We start from the raw sequence: 23,774 nt of genomic DNA on the forward strand, positions 1-23,774 counted from the left end.
CTATTGTAAAGCATAGATAAAGATATACAAATTAGCAATTCATGCTATGAAAGTGGTATGCTAGTAGTTCCACAAAAAAAGAAATTTGCAAACTTATTTCATAAATGAACATAGAAGCAAAAATATTAAAAATAAGCATCTAATCTAGAGGAATATTAAAATAATGCTATACCATATTTCATAAATGCAGAGTTGGTTTAACATTAAGAAATCCACTGGTAATTCACTGCATTAGTCATTAAGGAGAGAAAATATATGATAGATGCTAGAAGGCATTTGATGAAGTTCAACATCTGTTTCTGGGGAATATCTTTAGTAACTTTGAAATTAAAGGAAATATGCTTACTTTGAAAGGTGTTTGTTTTTATAGCTATCAGGATTCCCTGATAGCTCAGTTGGTAAAGAATCTGCCTGCAATGCAGGAGACTCTGGTTCAGTTCCCAGGTCAGGAAGATCCACGGGAGAAGGGATAGGCTACCCATTCCAGTATTCTTGGGTTTTCCTTGTGGCTCAGCTGGAGAATCTGCCTGCAATGTGGGAGACCGGGGTTCGATTCTTGGGTTGGGAAGATCCCTGGAGAAGGGAAAGTGTTCTCACTCCAGTATTCTGGCCTGGAGAATTTCATGGACTGTATAGTGGCCACTACTGAGTGACTTTCACTTTCTTTTGTAGCAGTTAACAGTAGAAACCATACTCATGGGGAAATGCTGGAGGAATTCCCAGTAAATTTAGGAAAAAGAGAAAGATGTCCACTCTCATTACTATTATTTATCTTCAGACTGGAGTTACAGAAGAGGAAACGCAAATTAACAATGAAGAGTAAACATGAGAAAATGTGCTTGTCTCTCATACTAATAGGAATGAAAGCTAAAGCTGCCATAAAATACAATTTTTACATATTAGGTACAACATGAATGATGTTTGATTTTGATGAAATTGCTCCCATTACCTATGCCCTTCTTACACCTTCAGAGGTGACCATATCCTGCCCTCTCTTTCTTTGTGCCCCCAGCTTCTCTATGGATTAGCGAAAAGGACTTTACAACTAATTCTTTATACTTTCAAAGCCTCAAGACATCTGCTGAAAGTCAGTGGATTTATCTTCTGGAAAAACAGATGAATCTGAGTAATTGAGTGGGGGTGGTGTCGGGGAGCACTCTGGTCCTGTGGATGATGGCTGTTTTTTCCCTGAAATATGTTAAGAAAAAACACACCTTGCCACTGTGAAGATTGATTTCCTTTCTGCCCATTAACATGATGTGTATCCTATTTTCTGTAAAGTAATAGCCCTTATGTTATTTTGTGAAGGTGTACTCTTTCCCTCCTTGTTGAAGGTTAAATTACACATCTTTATCACATTAATCTGTCTATGAATAGAAAATGACCGAGTTGCTGCTTTCTGATACCCAGAGATTTCCATTGACCACTTGACTGTATTTGCAGGCAGGCAGGGTCGGGTGGAGGACATCTCAATGCATCCCCACCTCAGGATCCATTGGAAAAGCAATTATATCATATGCTTCAACTGATCAACAGAAAACTGAAGCCAGGGTCCACTCGAATTGGTAGTCTATGGTTCTTTAATAACAAGAGGACTTGTTATTTTTTAAAAAAGGAAAGAAAGTAGGTAGAAGAATCCATCTGAAAATCAGCTCCTGGTTTATCTTTCTTAGATCTGAAGGCTGAATGCTGGGCTTGTGTTAACCATGCTGCAGGGGCTGGAATAGCCTGCGTACCCTGCCCAAGCAGGGTTTTTATCTGTGCTTAATATGCAAAGTATTCTTGCTTGGGAAAGTGCCCAGTCCCCCAAAAGCCATACCCAAACATTCCTACTGTTTAAACCATAGGAAGTTAGCATTGTTGACTCTGCTTTTGGCCAAACCATAAAGAGCTAAAAGTGACCCATGTGGTGTGGAGAGATGAAAATTAGTTAAATTCTGAGCTAGAGACTCCATTCCATTACTCAGAGGAGTGGAAAATCTTTTTTGAGGTTTTCTATAGAGACTTCACTGTGGGTCAGATTTAAAAACAATAACCGTTAAGGTCAGAAAGCTAAACTGATGATTCACCGTTTTGGATGAGAGATGGGCAGAGATCTTGGATCAGGGTCTGGGATTTGAAGATACAAAGTTTAGGGCAGTGTAAAACCAGCGAAGCCTGAAGGACAAGGAAGCCTGGCGTGCCACAGTCCATGGGGTCACAGTCTGACACGACTGAGCAACTGAAGTGAACTGACCAGCGACCCCTGCAGTTACAAAGCACTACCACATGGGGGCAGCAAACCTTTGCTATCATGAAGTGGCAAGTGCTACTTGCTTCAAGGGCCTGTGACTCTCAGATGAGATAGCAACATATCTAATGAACTACCTAAAAGAAAGTTTTGCTACACTGGCATGAACATTCATGACTTTTTTCTTTAGATGGCATCCTAGGAGTAGAAGAAAATCATTACTATTTCCCTCCACAATTTCACACATTTGTTGTTGTTCAGTTACTCACCCATGTCTGACTCTTTGTGACCCCATGGACTACAGACAGCATGCCGGGCTTCCCTGTCCATCACCAACTCCTGGAGCCTGTTCACTCATGTCCATTGAGTCCGTGATGCCATCCAACCATCTCATCCTCTGTCATCCCCTTCTCCTCCTGCCTGCAATCTTGCCCAGCATCAGGGTCTTTTCTAATGAGTCAGCTCTTCACATCAGGTGGCCAAAGTATTGGAGCTTCAGCTTCAGCATCAGCCCTTCCAATGAATATTCAGGGTTGATTTCCTTTAGGATTGTCTGGTTTGATGTCCGTGTGCTCCAAGGGACTCTCAACAGTCTTCTCCAACACCATGGTTCATCAATTCTTTGGCACTCAGCCTTCTTTATGGTCCAACTCTCACATCCATGTATGACCACTGGAAAGACCATAGCTTTGACTAGATGGACCTTTGTTGGCAAAGTAATGTCTCTGGTTTTTAATGTGCTGTCTAGGTTTGTCATAACTTTTCTTCCAAGGAGCAAGTGTCTTCCATTAAAACTCCATTGTGAACTTCTCAGTTTCTCTCAATATTAGAATACATGTCTCCTCTCTTGCAGGACTTCCAGGTGGCTCAGACAGTAAAGAATCCACCTGCAATGCAGGAGACCTGGGTTCAATCCCTGGGTTGGGAATATACCCTGGAGAAGGGAATGGCAACCCACTCCGGTATTCTTGCCTGGAGAATTCCATGAACAGAGGAGCCCGGTGGGCTACAGTTCATGGGATCGCAGAGAGTCAGACACAATGGAGCGACTTTCACTTTCACTTTCCCCTCTCCTTGAAAACAGCTCATGAGTAATGTTTGGGGGTTATTGTATCTTTGTTCCAAATACTTTAATTCTCTCAATATCCCGATTATGTGGAGACAAATTCTTTGGGTTCTTCTTTTTTGTTATTGTTGCTTAGTCGCTGAGTTGTCTAACATTTTGCAACCCCATGGACTGGACTGTGGCACACCAGCCTTCCCTGTCCTTCACTATTTTCCAGAATTTACTCAAATTCATGTCCATTGAGTCAGTGATGCTGTCTAACCATCTCGTCTTCGCTGCCACATTCTCCTTTTGACTTCAATATTTCCTAACATCAGGGTCTTTTTCATTGAGTCAGCTCTTCACGTCAGATGGCCAAAGTATTGGAGCTTCAGCTTTAGCATCAGTCTTTCCAATGAGTATTCAGGGCTGATTTCCTTTAGGATCAACTGGTTTAATATCCTTGGTTTAATATCCAAGGCACTCTCAAGAGTCTTTTCCAATACCACAGTTCTAATGCATCATTTCTTCAGTGCTCAGCCTTCTTTATGGTCCAATGCTGACATCTGTATATGACTCGTAGAAAAACCATAGCTCTGACTATATGGATCTTTTTCTGCAAAGTGATGTCTTTGCTTACTAATAAGCTATCTAGATTTTTCATAGTTTTCCTTCCAAGGAGCAAATGTCTTTTAATTTCATAATATAGTTTCATCTAAATTCTTCTCCCTCAGTAAAACAATGGAAATATTTTATATTTTAAGTTTACCAAGTCTCACCCACCAAAAATATCTTTTTCCTGCTTTTCTTCTGTCATTCAAGCAGCTAATTGCTATCTTTATATAATACTAACATACATCAAATGTTGCTAGCTGTTATCTCCTGATATGCATCCTCTCCTTTTCTGCAATGACAATTCCTGAGTTTTCGCTCTACATACTTTTCACCTCTCTTCTTTTCCCCAGTAGCTTTAATGGAGATGGCCTGAGCCATGTGGATAAATATATCATCTCACTGATGGTAGAGCAACAAGTTTAGAGAGTCCTTGGCCATCTAGTTTGCTTTATTGGAATGCTTGCATCTGGATATTTAAAAGAAAATATACCCCGCCTTATTTAAGACACTATAATTTGGGGATTCTGTTATAGCAAGGGAGCCTATGTTGAATTAATACAAGCCTCTGATAGGTGCCTGGTAATAGTTGAACACTTTATGTGCGTCACACTTAATTTGCACAATCACTCTATAAGGTGGGTCTTATCCTTACTTCTATTTTACAAAAGAGTAAACTAAGGACAGAAGATTAAGAAGTTTGGCCAAGGTCACATAGCTAATGGGTGAGAGAACTAATGCCTCTACTCTGAACTAGCATGCCGTAGCTCCACCCCTTCTTTCATTCCTCACCTCTAATTAAGACCAGGGCCTGAGAATCACGCTTGACAATAATTTCATAATTTGTTCCTTTCCTTTCTCTTCATTCCTACTACCACCAGCCATCCTTATTCTCCCTATTTTTTTTTTCCAAGCTGCCAGTCATATTCTCCTCTAATTCTGATTCATTCTCATTTAGCCTACAAAGTTACCTGACCCCAAATAAACTTGACTGTTGTGTGTTGCCTTTGAATTCTTTGTCAAATTATTTTACAAAAGCCTTCATTTGTGATATGGGTCCTGGAATATCTTTTCTTTTTCCTTTGTGCAGTTGTAAAATACAACTTCCCTGGTAGAGTAAATATAGCTTCCTAGATGGCTCAGATAGGAGAGAATCTGCCTGCAATGCAGGAGACTTGGGTTTGACCCCTGGATTGGGAAGATCCCGTAGAGAAGGGAATGGCAACCTACTCCAGTATTCTTGCCTGGAGAATTCCATGGACGGGGAGCCTGGTGGGCTACAGTCCATGGGGTTTCAAAGAGTCAGGCAGGACTGAGTGACTAACACACACACACACAAAATATAATTTTACAATCAGTTATTTACTTATTTTTCAATTGAGGTATAGTTGAATTACAGTATTACTTTTGTTTCAGGCGTACAGCATAGTGATTCAATATTTTTACAGAATTTACTCCTTTCAAAGTGATTCTAAGATAATGGCTATAGTGTACAATATATCCTTGTTTCTTTTCTGTTTTACACGTAGTAGTTTGTATCTCTTACCCCTAACTTGCCCCTCCCGTATTTCCTATCCTCACGGTTATCCACCAGCTTGTTTTCTTTGTGAGTCTGTTTCTGTTACGCACATACATTCATTTGTATTATTTGTTTTTTTGCCCCACTACTGCTGCCAAGCCCTCCGTTCCCTCCATTCTCTAGGTTCCAGTGATACTTAATTGACCTTCCATGCTGATGTTGTGCTCAGCCATGTTTATTATTGCTTTGGAGCTTTTTTTCTTGCTGGGAATCTTGCTTCTTGATATCCCCTAGTTGACTTCTTCAGCTTCAGCTTATGTCTGAATTTTGGGACGCATGCCCTGACTCTGCAAGTCTGTGCTGACTGATCAATTCCATAGCAACCTCTGCTCATTTACATTCAGCGTAACGTTCTTCTTTTATGTCTTTTATGTATTCCTGACAAGGCTATGAGCCCCTTGGTCTATGTTGTTTATGACTGTATTCCAGTTAAGAGCACAGAGGAGGTCTTTAATACATATATTTTGAATAGCTAAATCTGTGGATGAAATTGGAAGGGGCAGCAGTTGATGAGACTCTCTAGGGCTGAGCCTATGGCTTTGGTTCAGGTCTGAAGTTTTGAACTTCAGAAATTGGAAATGTTGATGACTTGTGGCTTCTTCATGCTCACCCAGCGTCTTGATTGAAACAAGATGATACATCAAGCCTGTTACCAGTGGAAGGCATTCAGGTTAGGACAGTGATTGTTAGGGTTATGAGTGCTTCTACTTTAACTCTTCAATTTGCCTCCCCTTCTCTCCCTCCGCCCCCCACTAAAAAAATATGAAGGAAACAAATTTCTCTGCTGCTGGTTTCTGCAGCTGGTGATATTGGGAGTGTTCATGCAGTGGGTGTGTGGGATGGATGAGACGCAAATATCCCACTTTCAGGATGAACCCACAGAGCAACTGTTGGAATGTGCTCCAGTGTCCTCTGATCTAAGAGTCAGGAAATCTGGATTATTGTTTATGCTTCTAGACTCACAGCCAGATCTCTCAGAGAGCCAGGCATCTACCTCAACATTCAGTAGGACTGGCTACAATGCACCAACTCCCTTCTCAGAGGAGGGGAAGACTAGTGGTGATAGGAACAGCATTTTTGGTAGGAAGTGGTGGGATAAGGAGTGAAGCTTTTGATGAGTTGGAAGGGGAAATGACTCTAGGCCACACTGAGTGCTTCATATTGAGTTGGCCAAAAAGTTTGTTTGGGTTTTTCTGTAACATCTTATGGAAAACTTGAACTTTTTGGCCAACCCAATATTTTGTCTTAAAGTGACCACCATTCATAGCTTATTCTTTCTTTTCAATAAAGTTTGGTGTGAGGGAGTAGTGGCCAATGGTAACCATGATCTAGGTTCAAGAACTTCAAAGCAGGCTAGTTATCCTTTGTTCTTACCCCTTAGATTTAGATGGTTGCTAAGATCTTTAAGTTCTGTATGTAAAGCACCATTACTGTCTGTCTCTTATATTCCATTTTTACAGGCATCACTGGTGCAGGCTCCAGAGACTCAAGAGTCATCAGGATTATTATAACAACTTCCTTTCCAGTCTCCACATCTCTAGGTGGGGCATCTTCTAAGCGACACTACACACCCCAGCTCATTCAGTCCTCATAAAGGGCTGTATAGACCTGGTCCCAAACACTGAATGTTCCCTGTTACCTTCAAGATAAATTTCAAATGCAAATAAGTCAAAATTCTCACAATCTGGATGCAGTGTACCTTTCTGATGTCTTTTCTCCTTATTCCTCTAGGCTGACTATACCTGTAACTGACCTTATTGAGAGCACACATGTGAAATCCTAATTTGTTCTTTGGCCACTTTCCTCAGCAAGCTAAAGCTCTGTAAATGGCAGTTCCATCAGGTTCCATGACTTCTTGTCCACTCTAGTTCTCAAAAAGTCCCATCTAGTGCAAATTTAAACTCTCGTCTTATCTCCTCCCTTCCACGTAACACAGGCTCCATTTCTGTCCTGCAGGATCTTGAGGAGGGTGGGACGCCCCCTGTTCCTGCTGTCCTCTTTCCCTTTCTCCCCTGACTTGGAATCCTCTGGTGTTAAGGACCAGGGAGAGGGTCAAGGATGAGTCTCCCTTTTCCTGTGTGTGACCTTCCCTCTGGGTCATTCCTGTTACTATAACACCAACTCACCATCAACACTATCCCTGTTTTAGACCACTTAGTGTTAGCTCTGGGGAGAGGGAGCTGTGAGTGTCGGGGCTTCCCTGTGGAGGGGGGCTTCTTGGGGAGTCCTTTCTGGGTCTTCCTTTGCCCACTCTGTCTCAGTCTCTGATGAAGCAGCATCCCTGTGGACTTTGGGGCTGGAGTGCCGTCATGTGTTGCCTGCAGAATGGCTACACTTGGCTCAAAGTGTAGTCGTGCAGCGAACAGCATTCACCCTTCTGGCTGACTGAATCTCTTGAAGCAGAATCTCACTGGGCTGAGGGAGAATTGTGCTTCCCTGTGTCCCCATCTTGGGGAACCGAGGGGAAAAACAGTATGAAACTCTTGCCCTGGCCCATAACTCACATGTCTGACATGTTCTCGGGTGTCCTTCCCTCACGTTGCACATTCCACTGCTTGTGTAGGTTGATGGGACAGTTATTATGAGGTGCCAGCTGTAGGGTAGATGAGATGACTTAGTTATTACATACTTCCAAAAAGCTTTAAAGACGTATCAGCTCTTCCAAGAGTTTTCAGAATATTCTTATCAACTGTTAGTTCTTAACTTTAAGTTCTAGTTCCAATTCTGGGAAAACAGGAAAAGTCTATTTTTTAAATAAATTCTAAGATAGGTGTATTTCTCCTAATAAAAATAGCTAAATATAATGAGCATTTAAGATCCTAGGTACTGTACAAGCACTTTAATTTCATTCACTTCTCTGACACCCCAATGGAGGATGCATTATTAGTATTGTAGTTGTTTTATAGATGAAAGCAATTGAGGCTTAAGTCAGCTTTAGTTCTTGGGTCACACGTATGGGAAGCAGCAGTAACAGGACTGGGAAACAGGACTTTCTAACTTTAACCTGTGTGACATATTGATCCAAACACATAGTTCCATGAACTAAGTCTTTACTCCTGTTGTTGAAATTGGACTTGAGAGAGTATCTAGTTAGATATTTCCATCATGCAGAGGAGAACCTTCCCCTAGAGGGCAGGCAAATTTGTCAAGGTCACACAGCAGAACTTTCCTCAAATGCTTTTGTTACTCTCTGTATCCAAACTCTGGGCTTCCCTGGTGTCTCAGTCAGTAAAGAATCCCCCTACAATGCAGGAGACACAGGTTCTATCCCTGGGTGGAGAAGATCCCCCTGGAGAAGGAAATGGCAACCCACTCCAGTATTCTTGCCTGGAGAACTCCATGGACAGAGGAGCCTGGCGGGCTGCAGTCCATGGGGTTGCAAGAGTCGTTCACGACTTAGCAACTCAACCACCGCAGCCATATCTAAACCCTAGGTGGCCTTTAACACCTACCTCCAGTCCCACCCCATCCCACCTCCCAAAGCCTTTCCTGTCCAGCCCAGGCCTTAATGGTCTCACATTCTTCTGAAACATGTACCACTTCCTCAACCATGCACTCAATACTTCCACGTACACAGTTTTGGCATTTCCTTAGTTGCCATGTAACTAATTTAAAAGATCATTTCATATGCACATGACTTTCTCCTTTACATAGTTAATGACAATACTAACATGAGTATTAATTTTAAAAATTTTCCCTCATGTTGCAATTTAATTCAGTTGCCAGTTATCAATGAGTGGCTCTTTTGGGAGCAGGGGCTCAGACATGCCAATGGAGTCTTGATGAAGATCATACAATTTCCTGTTTTGTTTACTCTCAGTTTTAAAAAGCTGGCCTAATAATATTCTATGAGTAGCTACAGCCCTCCTAGTGACTGAAACAAAACTGCCTGATGTTCCTCTCTGCAGCCATGGTAGCTGCACAGACCCAGCTGATCTTTATACATACTTTTTAAAAAAGTGGTATATACTTGAAAAGAATAATAAAAATGGCTTTAAAAATGTGTTGAGCACCTAACATGATGTACCTAGGGATGAGTAAAACAATTCCTAATCTCAAGGAACTTTCTTTCTACTTAGTAAAGAACATTATTTAAGTGTGCAGATTTTATTGTTAAGAGAACAAGTTGTACAAATGCTATAGCTGTGAAATTTTAAAGAACAGATTGCATCTGGTTTGAGGGGATTTGGGAGACTTCTTAGAGGAAGCATACTTAAGATCGACCTTGTAGGTGAAGATGGGGATTTATGAGCATGAAGGCCAAGGGAAAAGAGGGAAAAGCAAGAAACAGCAAAGAGAAAGGCAAGCAAACAGCATTTGGGTGCAGAGCTTACTGTGATCTCCCTTGGGTATGGTGTGTGACCCAGCAGGTTGACTGTGGATCACAGTTTTATTTTGTTTGACCAGCATAAGATTATTTTTTTCCAGTTATAATCTGAATGCTTATAGATGGATCTTGCCTAGATATCATTTCTCCTTTCTTCCCTAGACCCTGAAGGCTTCTGAGTAAGTCAAGCAATGGGAGTATGCTGGTAAGGTGGCTGGGAGCCCAATGTTATGTCAGTGTAAAGATTTTCTTTTTTTTTTTAATAAATTTATTCATTTTAATTGGAGGCTAATTACTTTACAATATTGTAGTGGTTTTGCCATACATTGCTGTGAATCAGCCACGGGTGTACATGTGTTCCCTATCCTGAACCACCATCCCATCCCTCAGGGTCATCCGAGTGCACCAGCCCCGAGTACCCTGTCCCATGCATTGAACCTGGACTGGCGATCCATTTCACAGATGCTAATACACATGTTTCGATGCCATTCTCCCAAATCATCCCACCCTTGCCCTCTCCCACAGAGTCCAAAAGGCTGTTCTATACATCTGCGTCTCTTTTGCTGTCTCACCTATAAGGTTATCATTACTATCTTTCTAAATTCCATATATATGCCTTAGTATACTGTATTGATGCTTTTCTTTCTGGCTTGCTTCACTCTGTATAATAGGCTCCAGTTTCACCCACCTCATTAGAACTGATTCAAATGTATTCATTTTAATGGCTGAGTAATATTCCATTGTGTATATGTACCACAGCTTTCTTATCCATTCATCTGCTGAGGGACATCTAGGTTGCTTCCATGTCCTGGCTATTATAAAAAGTACTGCGATGAGCATTGAGGTACACGTGTCTCTTTCGATTCTGGTTTCCTTGGTGTATATGCCCAGTAGTGGGATTGCTGGGTCGTGTGGCTGTTCTATTTCCAGTTTTTTAAGGAATCTCCACACTGTTCTGCATAGTGGCTGTACTAGTTTGCATTCCCACCAACAATGTAAAAGGGTTCCCTTTTCTCCACACCCTCTCCAGCATTTATTGTTTGTAGACTTTTGGATAGCGGCCATTCTGACTGGCATGAAATGGTACCTCATTGTGGTTTTGATTTGCATTTCTCTGACAATGAGGGTGTTGAGTATCTTTTCATGTGTTTGTTAGCCATCTGTCTGTCTTCTTTGGAGAAATGTCTATTTAATGTTCTTGGGCCCAGTTTTTGATTAGGTCGTTTATTTTTCTGGAATTGAGCTACAGGAGTTGCTTGTATATTTTTGAGATTAATTCTTTGTCAGTTGCTTCATTTGCTATTATTTTTTCCCATTCTGAAGGCTGTCTTTTCACCTTGCTTATAGTTTCCTTTGTTGTGCAAAAGCTTTTAAGTTTAATTAGGTCCCATTTGTTTATTTTGGCATTTATTTCCATTACTCTGGGAGGTGGGTCATAGAGGATCCTGCTGTGATTTATGTCGGAGAGTCATGCAGGAGAGACTCAAGTTTTTGAGTGAAAGAGTGATGTGATTGGAGCTGTACTTTGGGCCAATGGATCTGGCAGAAAGACCTATTGAAGCAGGAAGAAGTGAGGATCAAGAAATCAGTGTTCCCTCAGGTCCCTTACAGGCACAGGAAACTCTACATCTCCAGTAGTTCTTGTGGTCTGCACTACACGATTTAGCAACATCTTGTGTTCTCCGTTTTTTGGTTTTTTTTATTGGAGTATAATTGCTTTACACTGATGTGTCAGTCTCTGCTGTACGGTGGAGGTGTATCAGTTATCTGCTGTGCTCAGTCATGTCTGACTCTCTGTGACCCTGTGGGCTGTAAGTCACCAGGCTCCTCTGTCCATGGGGACTCTCCAGGCAAGAATACTGGAGTGGGTTGCCATGCCCTCCTCCGGGGGATCTTCCCAACCCAGGGATAGAACCCAGGCCTCCTGCGTTGCAGGCAGATTCTTTATTGCCTGAGCCACCAGGGAAGCCCAAGAATACTGGAGTGGGTAGCCTGTCCCTTCTCCAGAGGATCTTTCTGATACAGGAATCAAACTGGAGTCTCCTGCATTGCAGGTGGCTTCTTTACCAGCTGAGCCACCAAGGGAAGCATGAATCAGCTGTATGTATATGCATATCCCTTCCCTCTTGGAGCTCCTTCTTGCCTCCTTCCACCCCACACCTCTAGGCCATCACAAGCACTGAGCTGAGCTCCCTGAGCTATACAACATGTTCCCACTAGCTATCTATTTCACACATGGTGATGTATATATGTCAATCCTAATCTCCTGACTTGTCCCACCTCCCCTTCCCAGGTGGTGCCAGTGGTAAAGAACCCACCTGCCCATGCAGGAGTCATAAAAGAGGCAGGTTCAATCCCTGGGTTGGAAAGATCCTCTGGAGGAGGGCATGGCAACCCACTCCAGTATTCTTGCCTAGAGAATCCCATGGAACATAGGAACCTGGTGGGCTACAGTCCACGGGGTCACAAAGAGTTGGACGCGACTGAAGTGACTTAGCACAGACCCCTTCCCCACCTCTTCCCCTGCTGTGTCAACATGTCTACTCTCTACATCTGTGTCTCTGTTGCTGCCCTGCAAATTGGCTCATCTGTACCATTTTTCAAACACTGTGGAGATTTGGGGTCATGCTTTGTAGCATTTGTGTGTCTGACACATGCAGGTAAGTCTGGTACAATTGTTTTACTGGAGACCCAGTGTTACTCCTCTTGAACAAGGAGTGAGCAAGGGACATTAATTCACATGCCATGTCAATTCAAATTATTAAAGAAGTTCTTTCAGGTGTCTGAGCACAGGGCATGTGTTCTAAAATGCTTTTGTTCAGTGCTGGGTGCACATAATGACCTTTTATGCTAAATAATCTTTAATGTTCAAGATAAAATACCTTTTTTTTCTCTAGTCCAGCATACATGTTGTGATCTGAATTATTCATGAGTGTTTTCAGCTTTTGCTTATGTTGCATTCTGAAGTTCAACGTGCACAGACACCTTAGTATAATGCAGTGCTAAGCTCACTCATTAATACATTGGAGTCTGTTTTCCTGATTCAATGGAACGTTAAACCTTTAAGCTCAGGTACTAAAACTTTGTGTGATTAGAAAGACAATATACTAATTGTAAAAACAAAACTACAAACAAATTCAGAGGCGTGTAAGACGAAGAAGCCTTCCTATGATTAAGAAGAGATAATCACTGTTAACTGATTCACCATTTGTTTCACCATGGGATGGATGGATGGATGGATAGATTAGGTAGATAGGATTCTTGATGCTTTGAACAAAAGAGTAAACAATGGTGTTTCTATAAGTCCAACTATAGTATATATATTCTTCAGGAATCATTGAGGCAGTTTATTTCACTTTAGGACTGTATCTTGGTTTAAAATTCAACAGCTTCGGTGGGGTATATTTCTTAACTGTGGCTGTTAAAGCGCTACTCACTCTCTAGCTGGTAAACCATTCTGTGCAATAATTTAAATCAGTGGTTGAGTTAACCTGGTAGATAACTTACTGGGTCCTGGAGATTCTGAAGCTGGTTTTCCTGGAAAATTTAAGAGATTGTCAAGATAAATTCCCTCTGGGGTAATATGGTAGCATACCAAAAAGTCCAGGTTAAACAATTCATTTTAAGGTGATTATTGAATTTGACTAGATGACTCATGCAAACATCTTTCAGTCTTCCATGGTAATGTATAGCAGAACTGGAAAAGACTCCTGCTCTCCTTGATCTAACTCTCTCCAGTGTCTGCTGCCTCATCCATCCCTTCAGTGCCATTCCTTCTCTAAGGTGAGCAGAAGCTCTTAGGATCACAGGGTCAGAACCTACTTCAAGGAATTTCTGCTCTGAGTGTCAGAGGATTGTTTAGGCTTAATCCAGCTTAAACTTAGGTCAATGCTCATAGAAATTAAAGAGAGAGGACTTTGCTTCCTCCAGGACTAGGATAGATGATGGAGAGAGACCTAGTTAAATAGAAAGGCTAGTGTGTTTTGCTGGGGTGGTAAAGAGAGAGAGGGAGGTAAGAGGGAGAGAAAGGGGAGGTGAGAAGGAAAAAAGGAAGAGGAAAGAAGGGAGGAGGAATTGGGGCCAGGGAGAGAAGGAGAGAAACCAGAGGAGGAGGAGGGGATGGGAAGGAAGGAGAGAGGGACACAGATGAAGGAGAAGAAAATGGAAGAGAAATGGAGAGAGAAGAGAGAAATGCTCACCTTTTAAAACTGTATGAGGTTAAAAAGGTGTGAGAAGTAATGTTACGTAAGTGTAGAATCAGATGAAGGTTACAACATGTGTACCTGTGTAAATGATTCCCAGTAAAGACACAGAACATTTTCTTTCCCTCAGAGAGTCTCTTTACTCAAGCTCCAGTTAAATGTTCCACCCTCTGTACAAATCTGGTGATTTCTGTCACTGTAGATTAGTTTGATTGTTAGCTTTATGCAAATAGAATTATATAGGCTGTTCTTTTTGGTATCTGGTGTCTTTTGCTTCATATAAAGTTTGTGGCATTCATTCGTAATGCTGGATATGATTGTACTTTATGAATATGCCACATTTGTTTACCCATGAAACTTGTCTTCTTGTTTCATTATGTGATATTTGATTTTTCATTTTGTGTTCCGATAACTGCAATTTCAATATCTGAACTGAGCATAAACGTGCTCACAAATGATGAGGGACCGTATCATTTGGAAACAAATGATAATTGAAATGTGGAGTCAACTTGGAAACTTCATCTGTGCCCTTTATTATCAGCTTCTTGTTACCAAATTTTAACCAAAACTAATAACCTCTAAAGTGCCCAAATCTTCTCGGTATTACTGCTTCACATTTACATAGGGCTCTATGGCTTATGGGCTTCCCTGGTAGCTCAGCTGGTAAAGAATCTGCCTGCAATGCAGGAGACCCCAGTCTGATTCCTGGGTCGGGAAGATCCCAAATTTTACCTTTGTGATGTTTTCCTCTATTGGATTTCTCTGGGACTATAATAAGAATGACTAATTCTCATTCTAATTTCTGTCCATAAGGACCAGGTCAGGGTTTCAGTGCAGCCAACCCGACTGCCCTGCTGACCTAGTCTGTTTATATCTGTGTGCTTTCTTTCTGTGCTGACCTTTGTTCACTGTTGGTTGGTCTTTTCAGTTCAGTTCGGTTCAGCCTCTCAGTCATGTCTGACTCTTTGTGACCCCATGGACTGCAGCACACCAGGCTTCCCTGTTCATCGCCAATTTCCGGAGCTTCCTCAAACTCATGTCCATGGAGTCGGTGATGCCATCTAACCATCTCATCCTCTGTTGTCCCCTGTTCAGTAAATCTTTAATCCAACTTTCTATTGATGGGCAGGGCTGTATCCCCACCCTGTTGTCTGACCTGAGGCCAAGCTGTGGTGGAGGTAATGAAGATGATGGCTTCTTCAAAAGGTCCCACTCAGACACTGCTACACTCTGCCCCTGACCCTGCAGCACGCCACCACTGACCCACGCCTCTGCCGGAAACTCCTGGACACTCACAGGCAAGTCTGGGTCAGTCTCTGGGGGTCACTGCTCCTTTCTCCTGGGTCCCGATGCATACAAGCTTCTGTGTGTGCCCTCCAAGAGTCTATTTCCCCAGTCCTGTGTAAGTTCTGGTGGCTCTATGGGGGGTTAATGGCGACCTCCTCTGAGAGGGCTTATGCCATACCCAGGTCTACGGCACCCAGAGCCCCTGCCCCTATGCAGGCCCCTGCTGACCCGTACCTCCGCAGGAGACACTCGGACACAGTTCTGGCTCAGTCTCTGTGGGGTCTCTGGGCCGTGGTGTGCACAAGATTTTTTTGAGCCCTTTGAGCACCTCTGGTGGGTGTGGGGTTTGATTCTAAACGCAATTTTGCCCCTCCTACCGTCTTGCTGGGGCTTCTCCTTTGCCCTTGCATGTAGGGTATCTTTTTTTGGTGGGATCCGACATTCTCCTGCTGACGGTTGTTCAGCAGCAAGTTGTAATTTTGGAGTTCTTGCAGGAGAAGATGAGCGCACATCCTTCTATTTCACCATCTTGGAGAAAATCTTTTACACGTTGCTTTTTAAAAGAAAGGAATTCTCTGTTTGACTTATTTCACTAAACATGATACCCTCTAGATCCACCAGTATTGTTGCAAATTGCAGACTTTCATTCTTTTTATTGCTGTAAAGCATTTCATTATGTGTGTGTGTGTGTGTGTGTGTGTGTGTGTGTGTGTGCGCGCGCGTATGTGCACTAAGTTACTTCAGTTGTGTCCTACTCTTTGCAACCCTATGGACTGTAGCCAGCAAGACTCCTTTGTCCATGGGATTCTCCAGGCAAGAATACTGGAGTGGGTTGCCATTTCTTTCTCCAGGGAATCTTTCTGACCCAGGGATTGAACCCACGTCTCCTATGTCTCCTGCATATGCAGGTGGGTTCTTTACTACTGAGTGCCACCTGGGAAGTATATATATATATGCCAAATCTTCTCTATCCATTCATCTGTTGATGGACACTTGGGTTGCTTCCATTTCTTGGTAGTTGTAAACAATGCTGCTATGAATGTTGGTGTGCATGTCTCTTTTTGAGTTAGTATTTTAATTTGTTTTAGGTGCATGCCCAGGAGTGGAGTGGGTGGATCATATGGTAGTTCTAGTTTTAGTTTTTTGAGAAATCTCCATATTGTTCTCCAGTAGTGACTGTATCAGTTTATATTAAAACCAATAATGCAGGCAGGAGGATTTCCTTTTCTCCACATTCTCACCGTTAGGTATTTTTAGGCTTTTTGATATTAGCCATTCTGACAGGTATGCAGTGATACCTCACTGTAATTTTGGTTAGCACTTCTCTAATAATTAGTGATGTGAGCTTCATATGTTTATTGGTCATTTACATGTCTTCTTTGGAAAATATCTATTCAGGTCTTCTGCCCATTTTTAATAGGGTTGTTTGCTTTTTACATTGATTGTATGAGTTGTTTCTTAAAAATATTGTAAATCAACTATACTTCAATAAAAATAAGTCAATTTAAAAATAAATAAAAGTAAAGAATATTTAAAAGCTATTCTAAAAAAGGAAATGAAAGCTCTAGCTGCATTATCAAGATATTTTCAATCCAGTATAGTTCTGAACTCACTTAAGGAAAAAAGAGATTTGTGTAAGTGTCCCTTTGTATTACTGAAGGACTACTTAGTATCTTGTCATGGAATTGAAACAAGAGAGAAAGGGACAGGGCATAACCTTTTAAAGTATGACATAGCTATTGAAGTTATGATAAAAACTGGTTAGATCCAATTAGGTTCAAGATGGTAGAAGACTCGACTTTCCAGTGGACCTTGAGCCTTATTATATGCTCTTTGTAATATATGAGATAAATGGCACTCATAGGCACCATGGCAGTTCTGAGGCCAAACATTAAAGGCCAAAACGTGAGTGGTGGTCCAATTCCTGGAAATCTCCACTCCTTCTCCAAAATAGTTGGAATAATCCTTCCCCTCATTAGCCTGTGAAATTACCGAGCCCATAAAAACTAACCACCCAATATTTCAGGCCTCTCGCCTGCTGAAATGGCCCACATCTGTCTGTGGAGTTTTTCTTCTAGGGCTGTTCTCGCTTTTTGAGACACCATATTCTGTCTATAAAATGTGTATCTCTCTCAAAAAATCCACTCCTTTCCTATCACTTTTTTCTCTCACTAAATTCTTTCTGTAATGAGAAATAAAAAATCTGAGCTTCATTAAGTTCTGAGACCAGGGATATGATTTCAATTAAAAGACATGGATTCAAGTCCTAATCTGAGTTGTACAATTTCAGAACCAACAAATAAATGAACCTCTAGAGAAATGAATGCACTTTTTCATATTGTGTGGTATCTGGAAAGGTGATGACCTCTAGAAAATGTGTTATGTTAAAAAGTCTTTGACCTACATTTTTAAAAACTTTTTATTTTGTATTGGGATATAGTTGATTAACAATGTTGTGATAGTTTCAGGTATGGCTTTCATTTCAAAGCTATTTTTTGCTTTTTAACAATTAAATCAAATCTGGTCATGGTTCCCCAGGAAAAAAAGTTGCCTCCAAACTCTCTTTGTAAAGATGACATGCCTTATATATTTTGATTGCCTTGCTAAGAAAAGCATATTGAAAAGTAAAAGAAAAAAATTTTAGCAAGAAAAATATTCCTTCATGATTCTAAATAAATGAAATTTTCATCAAATATTTTTAGCTATAGCATTTATGTTAATAGTTATTTATAGCTTCTGTCAGTAAATAATGAACTTTGTGCTTGTAGCTTTCTTGTCTTTCTGTGACTTTTTGGAAAGTAAATCCAGATTCAAATATAAAATATAAGGTATGCTAAAATTTTAAAATAAATTTATTATACAGAGCATGTATGTGCATGTATATATGTTATTTTTATCTGTTTTCAGGCAACACATTTTATCAAGGATGACTGGTATTCTTGTTTAAACCATGCAATTCCTCTACTAAGGTAAAATGGACAAATACTGTTCCACTTTACAGATAGGGGATGTTGATCCTAAATGGCTAGAAAGAGATGAGGCTGTGGTTGAAATTCAGCCCCTCTGAAAGATTTTTCAGTACTCCTTCTTATGCACATTTCTTTTTTGCTTATCTTTTTCCGTTTTGGGCATAGTCACCCAAGGAGAGGACCAGGCACAAAACCAGGAACAGAAAGGGTCTGCAGAGGGCATAATACGCGCTCTGGATGAGCAGTAATTTTTATTTGGATCTGAGAATTAGAAATCTGGCTGAAAAAGCTGGATGGATTATAAAAGTTGAACAAAACTAGATGGCAAATCAATATTCATCCAGAAGAAACTTTATTGACTAATTACTTAAATTTCAAAGAGGTTAATTTGTGTTGCAGCAGCTTGGAAGTTATTTTCTGAAGAGCTGAAGGACTAGCCCTGTAATGTTTGAACTGCACGCTTGGTTTTCAGAGACGGTTGTGTGCAGGGCCTTAGAGTAGGACCATGGGTCAGCATTTCCATGATAGCCTGAAAGGACTTGAGCTTCAAGAAGCTTTTGTGAGGTCAGTGGGGGGCTCTCCTAGGACCAAATCCTGACCTATGATTAGAATAATCCAGTCTTCTCTTGAAATGAGATTTCTAACAGGGATTAACCAGGGCCTCTTTTTCCTCTTTTTAAAAGCAAACTGCACTGTCATCCTTTATGGAAATTATCTCAAAAGAGGGGCTTGAGAGAGAGTGCTTCTGTTTAAGAAGTTGCTGTAGATAGTATATAAAATACCATGCAGGTCCCAACACCATTGCTTATCACTCTCTTTTAGAGAACATCCAAGGGAGTTTTAGAATAACAATGGCTTGGTTTTAATGTTCATGAATAAAAGAAGGAGCCTGTAAGAAAGTGTCTTAGTTTGGAAGGCAATAAAGAAACATATCAAGAGAGAAAAGGAACTTGAGACTGATTTGGAAGTGGAATAGAAAAGAATCAATCCTTCTTCTGTATCACCCCAAGTAATGTTGGCTTTGCCAAATGCATCACAGCTTGAGTCAAGTTTCTGTAGTGTCTGGGCTATGGCAAGGAAGAAGCCCATCCATTACAGGCAGAATCGACTCCCTAAGTCAGTTGGAGAAGTTGTATGTGTGTGTGTGTGTATGTATGTGTATGGGGGAATTTAAATCTATTTTTTTCTGTTTGCTTTGCTCTATGAAGAAGAAATGAAACTTATTTAAATGTCTAAGTTCTTCTAGTGTCTCAAAGTTGCCATCAATTGCATGATGATTGAAGAGAAACTTCTTACTCAAGTTTCCATGGTTAGGCAATGCTAGGGTTGAAATTGTGTTTAAGCCTGTGGAAAAGTATCCTACCCCATTGTGAAAATGATCATTTTAATTATCTTAAAGTTAAAAAGCTTTGCCTTGTATTGGGACCATAACTTCTGATTCGAAGACATTTGAAATCAAATTCATATAATTGTTAAAAAGTTTTGCTCAGCCACTTTCAGCCACTTTAAAGCAGATTAACATGAATGAGAAATAGTGTAAAGAATATCCTTTAGAGAATAAGTAGGTGCTGTCAACCTCTAGATCCCCTTCCCAGGTCACAGTTTAATTATCCAGTAGTGGGCATCTGACGTAAACTAACAATCAGAGCTTTTAACCACCTGATTAGGAAGCCTCTTTGTCATTTTTCTCTTGCTATGGAAATTGTGAGATTTGAAAGTTGATTTGTCACTTGCAATCAAATTCTTTACCAATGCATTTATTCATTTGGGGAGTATTTAGAGGGCTTATGTTCTCAAAAATCTTTCAATGGCTTCCAATAAGTGGATTATTTCTATATGATAATCATAATTAGAATGTACTTTTCACTGCATAAAACTATATAGGATCTTGTTAAAATATGACTATATCCGGAAGAACTCTATACCCAGCCCCTAACCTCTGTGATTACTTTAACACTAATTATCTTTCTGTTATCTAGTCAGTAACCTCTTGAAGTGTTGATTCAAAAGTCAGCACAAGGACTCCCTGGTGGTCCAGTGGTTAAGACCTTACCTTTCACTCCAGGGGGTGTGGGTTCAATCCCTGGTCAGGGAACTAAGATTCCACATGCCTGATGCCCAAGGAACCAAAACATAAAACAGATGTAATATTGTAACAAATTCAATAAAGGCTTTAAAAAAAATGGTCCACATTACACCCACCAAAAAAAAAGTCAGCACAGGCCAGTTTTGAAGGAAAAGAAAGGCCAGAAACAAGCCTAGGAGGTAGAGATGGTTCAAAGGCTGAACAAATAAGAGCACATTTCTCAGGGTTTTGGATGGAGTCACAAGCAAAAGATAACTGCCTTTGTTGCATCAGATTCAAGAGTCACTTTAATTTTCTTATCCCAAAAGAAAAGAGTAAAATACTGATGCGGGTCTATCGTATGTCCTCTCACAGAGTTGTTGCTAAAGCAGTTAAATGCACAAATGACAGAAATGATAGATTCTGGTCCCATTGTTGCTATTTTATGCAGACAGAGTATGTGTTTTCCCAAGATTAGATTTTTATGACAACATTTTTTTTTAAGTCATAACACAAAACTTTTTTTTTTTTTGGTCAAAGAAGATATATTTGGTTTTGACTGTTGCAGAAATCTCAGAGGAAAAATTCCTAGGCAGAATTTTACTTTTAAGAAGTATATGAACCTGAAGAGTAATTTTATTTTCTTTCCAAATAGGTTTTGTTTTTGACTTTGAAAGCCTCAGACTTCCATAAAGCATTATATTTGGAATAAATATATAAAATATTCCAAGGCATTGATATTTTATAAATATATAAAATATTTCAAGGTATTGATATTGATATAATTATTGATAAATAATTCTGAACAAAAAAAATCCTAGAGAAAGTCTGAGGATAGACTTCTTCCATTTTCTTTCTCTTGTTTCCAGTTTTCCAAGTTGCCTTGACTCAGAGGTCAGGGGAAATGCTTCAGGTCTTGAGTACATAGGGGCTAGGAACCACGAGACCAACTGAGACCATCATGTCAGTAAAAGAGCTTCACACAGTGCTTAAAGCTGGAAGCAATCGTCCAAATCAACTGTATAATCCTGTCGTTTTCCAGATTGAAAGCTGAGGTGCAGGGAGATGAAGGGACCTGTCAAGGTCATGATCAGCTAGTGTCAGAACTGTGATCCAAGAAGACTTACTCTCCATTCAGCCATTCTCTCAGTAATTTTCCTGGATCCTTTTTATTTCATCTTTGGTTTGTTTCCACTCCATTTCCTCCACTGGCCCCTGATCTTGATCAAGTTATTGTTTTAGCTTCAGTCCTGCTGTTTGGTTGTACTGAGTGGGATTTCCCCACCTCGAGTCTTGGCATTCTCTGAATGGTTTCGATTCAGAGGTACCTCCAGAGGTTTTATTTGCTGATGACCTTGGGGATTCCCGCTCCACCTGCTGGCCGTTACCTGCTGTGGTCATGCTCTACCACACCATAATTTATCCAGTTATGACTTCCTGCCAGGCAGTACTTTGCACTTGCCTAAAACAACCTCAAGTACTCCACATGACGGCTCTTTAAGATGAATATTTTACCACCTTGCTGTTGAGGAAATCAACGCTCAGAGAGGTTAACTCATGTCCCCATCATCTCATACTGGTGAGTGTAAGTCAAGATTAAAACCCAGGAACGTCCAAATCCCATTCTTTTTCCACGACACCCCTCAGTCCCAGTCTAAACTGCTTACAGCTCAGATTTTAGTGTCAAATCATTGCAAATTACTCTACTTAGAGCACTCTAGTTCCCATTAATCTGCTCTGTAAAATATACTTAATTATGTGTTAATACGTGAGGCTTCCCTCTTTGGGCTTTTCCACCACTAGGACTACCCTGCTTTATGCCCTTAGATATTCTGCCCTGTTATGTGTTCTGGATGTGGGAATGGGGACAGTTAAATGTCATGCTGTTGGCTGAGACAGTTACTCTGTCTGGCTGAAACACTGACTTCCTGACTGAAGCTCCAGCTGAAAACAGACTGTCCAAATGGCGAGATCATAGAATGCCCTGAATGTTTGACGTGACGCTGTTGAATATGTCTGTAGTCTTCCCTACTCCTACTTCTGCAGCTCAAGGAACACATAAATTCCCTTTTAAATCATTCCACCGTCGTCATCATGGTCAGGAGAGGTCATTGACAGCCTTTCTTCCAACAGCTGCTGGAGGACAGCTACTGTCTTGTTAGCTAAAGCAAGTTGCTTCCGCTTGCTTTGCTCCACCTTGTTGACAGCTGCTTAGATATAAACGTACTTAGAAGGCTCTTGTGTGACAGTCTTAACATTATACCTATTCTGGAAGGATTCTTCACTGCAAGAATGGAAAAGGAGGGAAAGTTAGTCATTGAGTGTTTATTATGTGCAGAAAAATATGCTACAGTTCTTCACATACATTACCTCAACTGACTGTCATAATAATTGTATGAAGTATGGGGTTTTGCGCTCATGTTAGAGAGAGGTTAAATCACTTATTCAAGATCACACAATTAATGGGTATGGCTGATGTTTGACTCTAGGTGAGACTGACCCTATACGTATTACCAGGCTGCCTCTGAATACTCCTAGGTCCTGGGGTCCAAACCTCTGTCATGGCATTCATCATTACTCTCATCCTACAAGGCTTAGACAGGACCCTGGTTTCAGAAATTCTAACAGTCTTCCCTAAGCTTTGAAAATTTTATCTCCATTTAACAGAGTGTGATTTACATTGCTACACAAAGACCACATGAGGAGCCTGTAGCTTCCTGTAGTTTCCCTCGTCCCCTCGCCTACACGGTGTCTGGGCAGTATCTCGGTGAAGATGATGCTTCTTGTTGCAGCGTGCCCCTGGTAGGTAGGGAGGCCAACATTCTTTTTCATTTGGCACAGAGTCAGTATATTCTTCTACCTAATGGTTTTATATATATATATGTGTGTGTGTGTGTGTGTGTGTGTGTGTGTGTGTGTGTGTGTGTGTGTGTTAAGTCCCAAGGGGGAAAAAAAAATCCAGCTGACTAGAGTAGCTAACTAATTCTTTCTCTGAATTGATAGCTCCAAACCTGACTTGAAGGAGAATTTCATTCAAATCATTATTCTCTTTCAGCCTCTTTCTCTCTTCCCATCCCTATGCTCTCCTGCTTTTATCCCCTGTGGCCAGCCCAACCCAATACCTTAAGCCCACATTGCCAGTATGCACCCAGTCTTCTTTTAAAGATATTCTTTTCTAAGAAGTTGATGATAAATGACATTTTCTTTTCTTTTCTTTTTTTTTTTTTTTTTTTTAGTAATTCAGGTCATCTTGGTAAACTTGAATTTCTTTTTCTGAAAAACAAGAACATTAAACTGAAAATATTACATGATTCAATATGTCTCTTAAACTGGTTAAAAGAGTTAAAACCTTAAAGAACAAATTTTATTCTTTACTCTGCATAAAATTTCAGCAGTGCCCTCACCAGCCACAAGGTACCACCTCTGTCCACCAGTGGGAGGCAGGGAAGGGTTGCCAT

The 23,774-nt window shown here is 40.8% G+C and overlaps 1 pseudogene; it reads right to left on the reverse strand.

Moving 5' to 3' along the window:
* Positions 1-21,717, reverse strand: part of LOC133066831 (small ubiquitin-related modifier 2-like) — a 40,008-nt pseudogene extending 18,291 nt beyond the window's left edge.
* Positions 21,718-23,774: the final 2,057 nt, after the last annotated feature.

The sequence above is a fragment of the Dama dama genome, chromosome 12 (genome assembly GCF_033118175.1).
Source record: "Dama dama isolate Ldn47 chromosome 12, ASM3311817v1, whole genome shotgun sequence".
Lineage (NCBI taxonomy): Eukaryota > Metazoa > Chordata > Mammalia > Artiodactyla > Cervidae > Dama > Dama dama.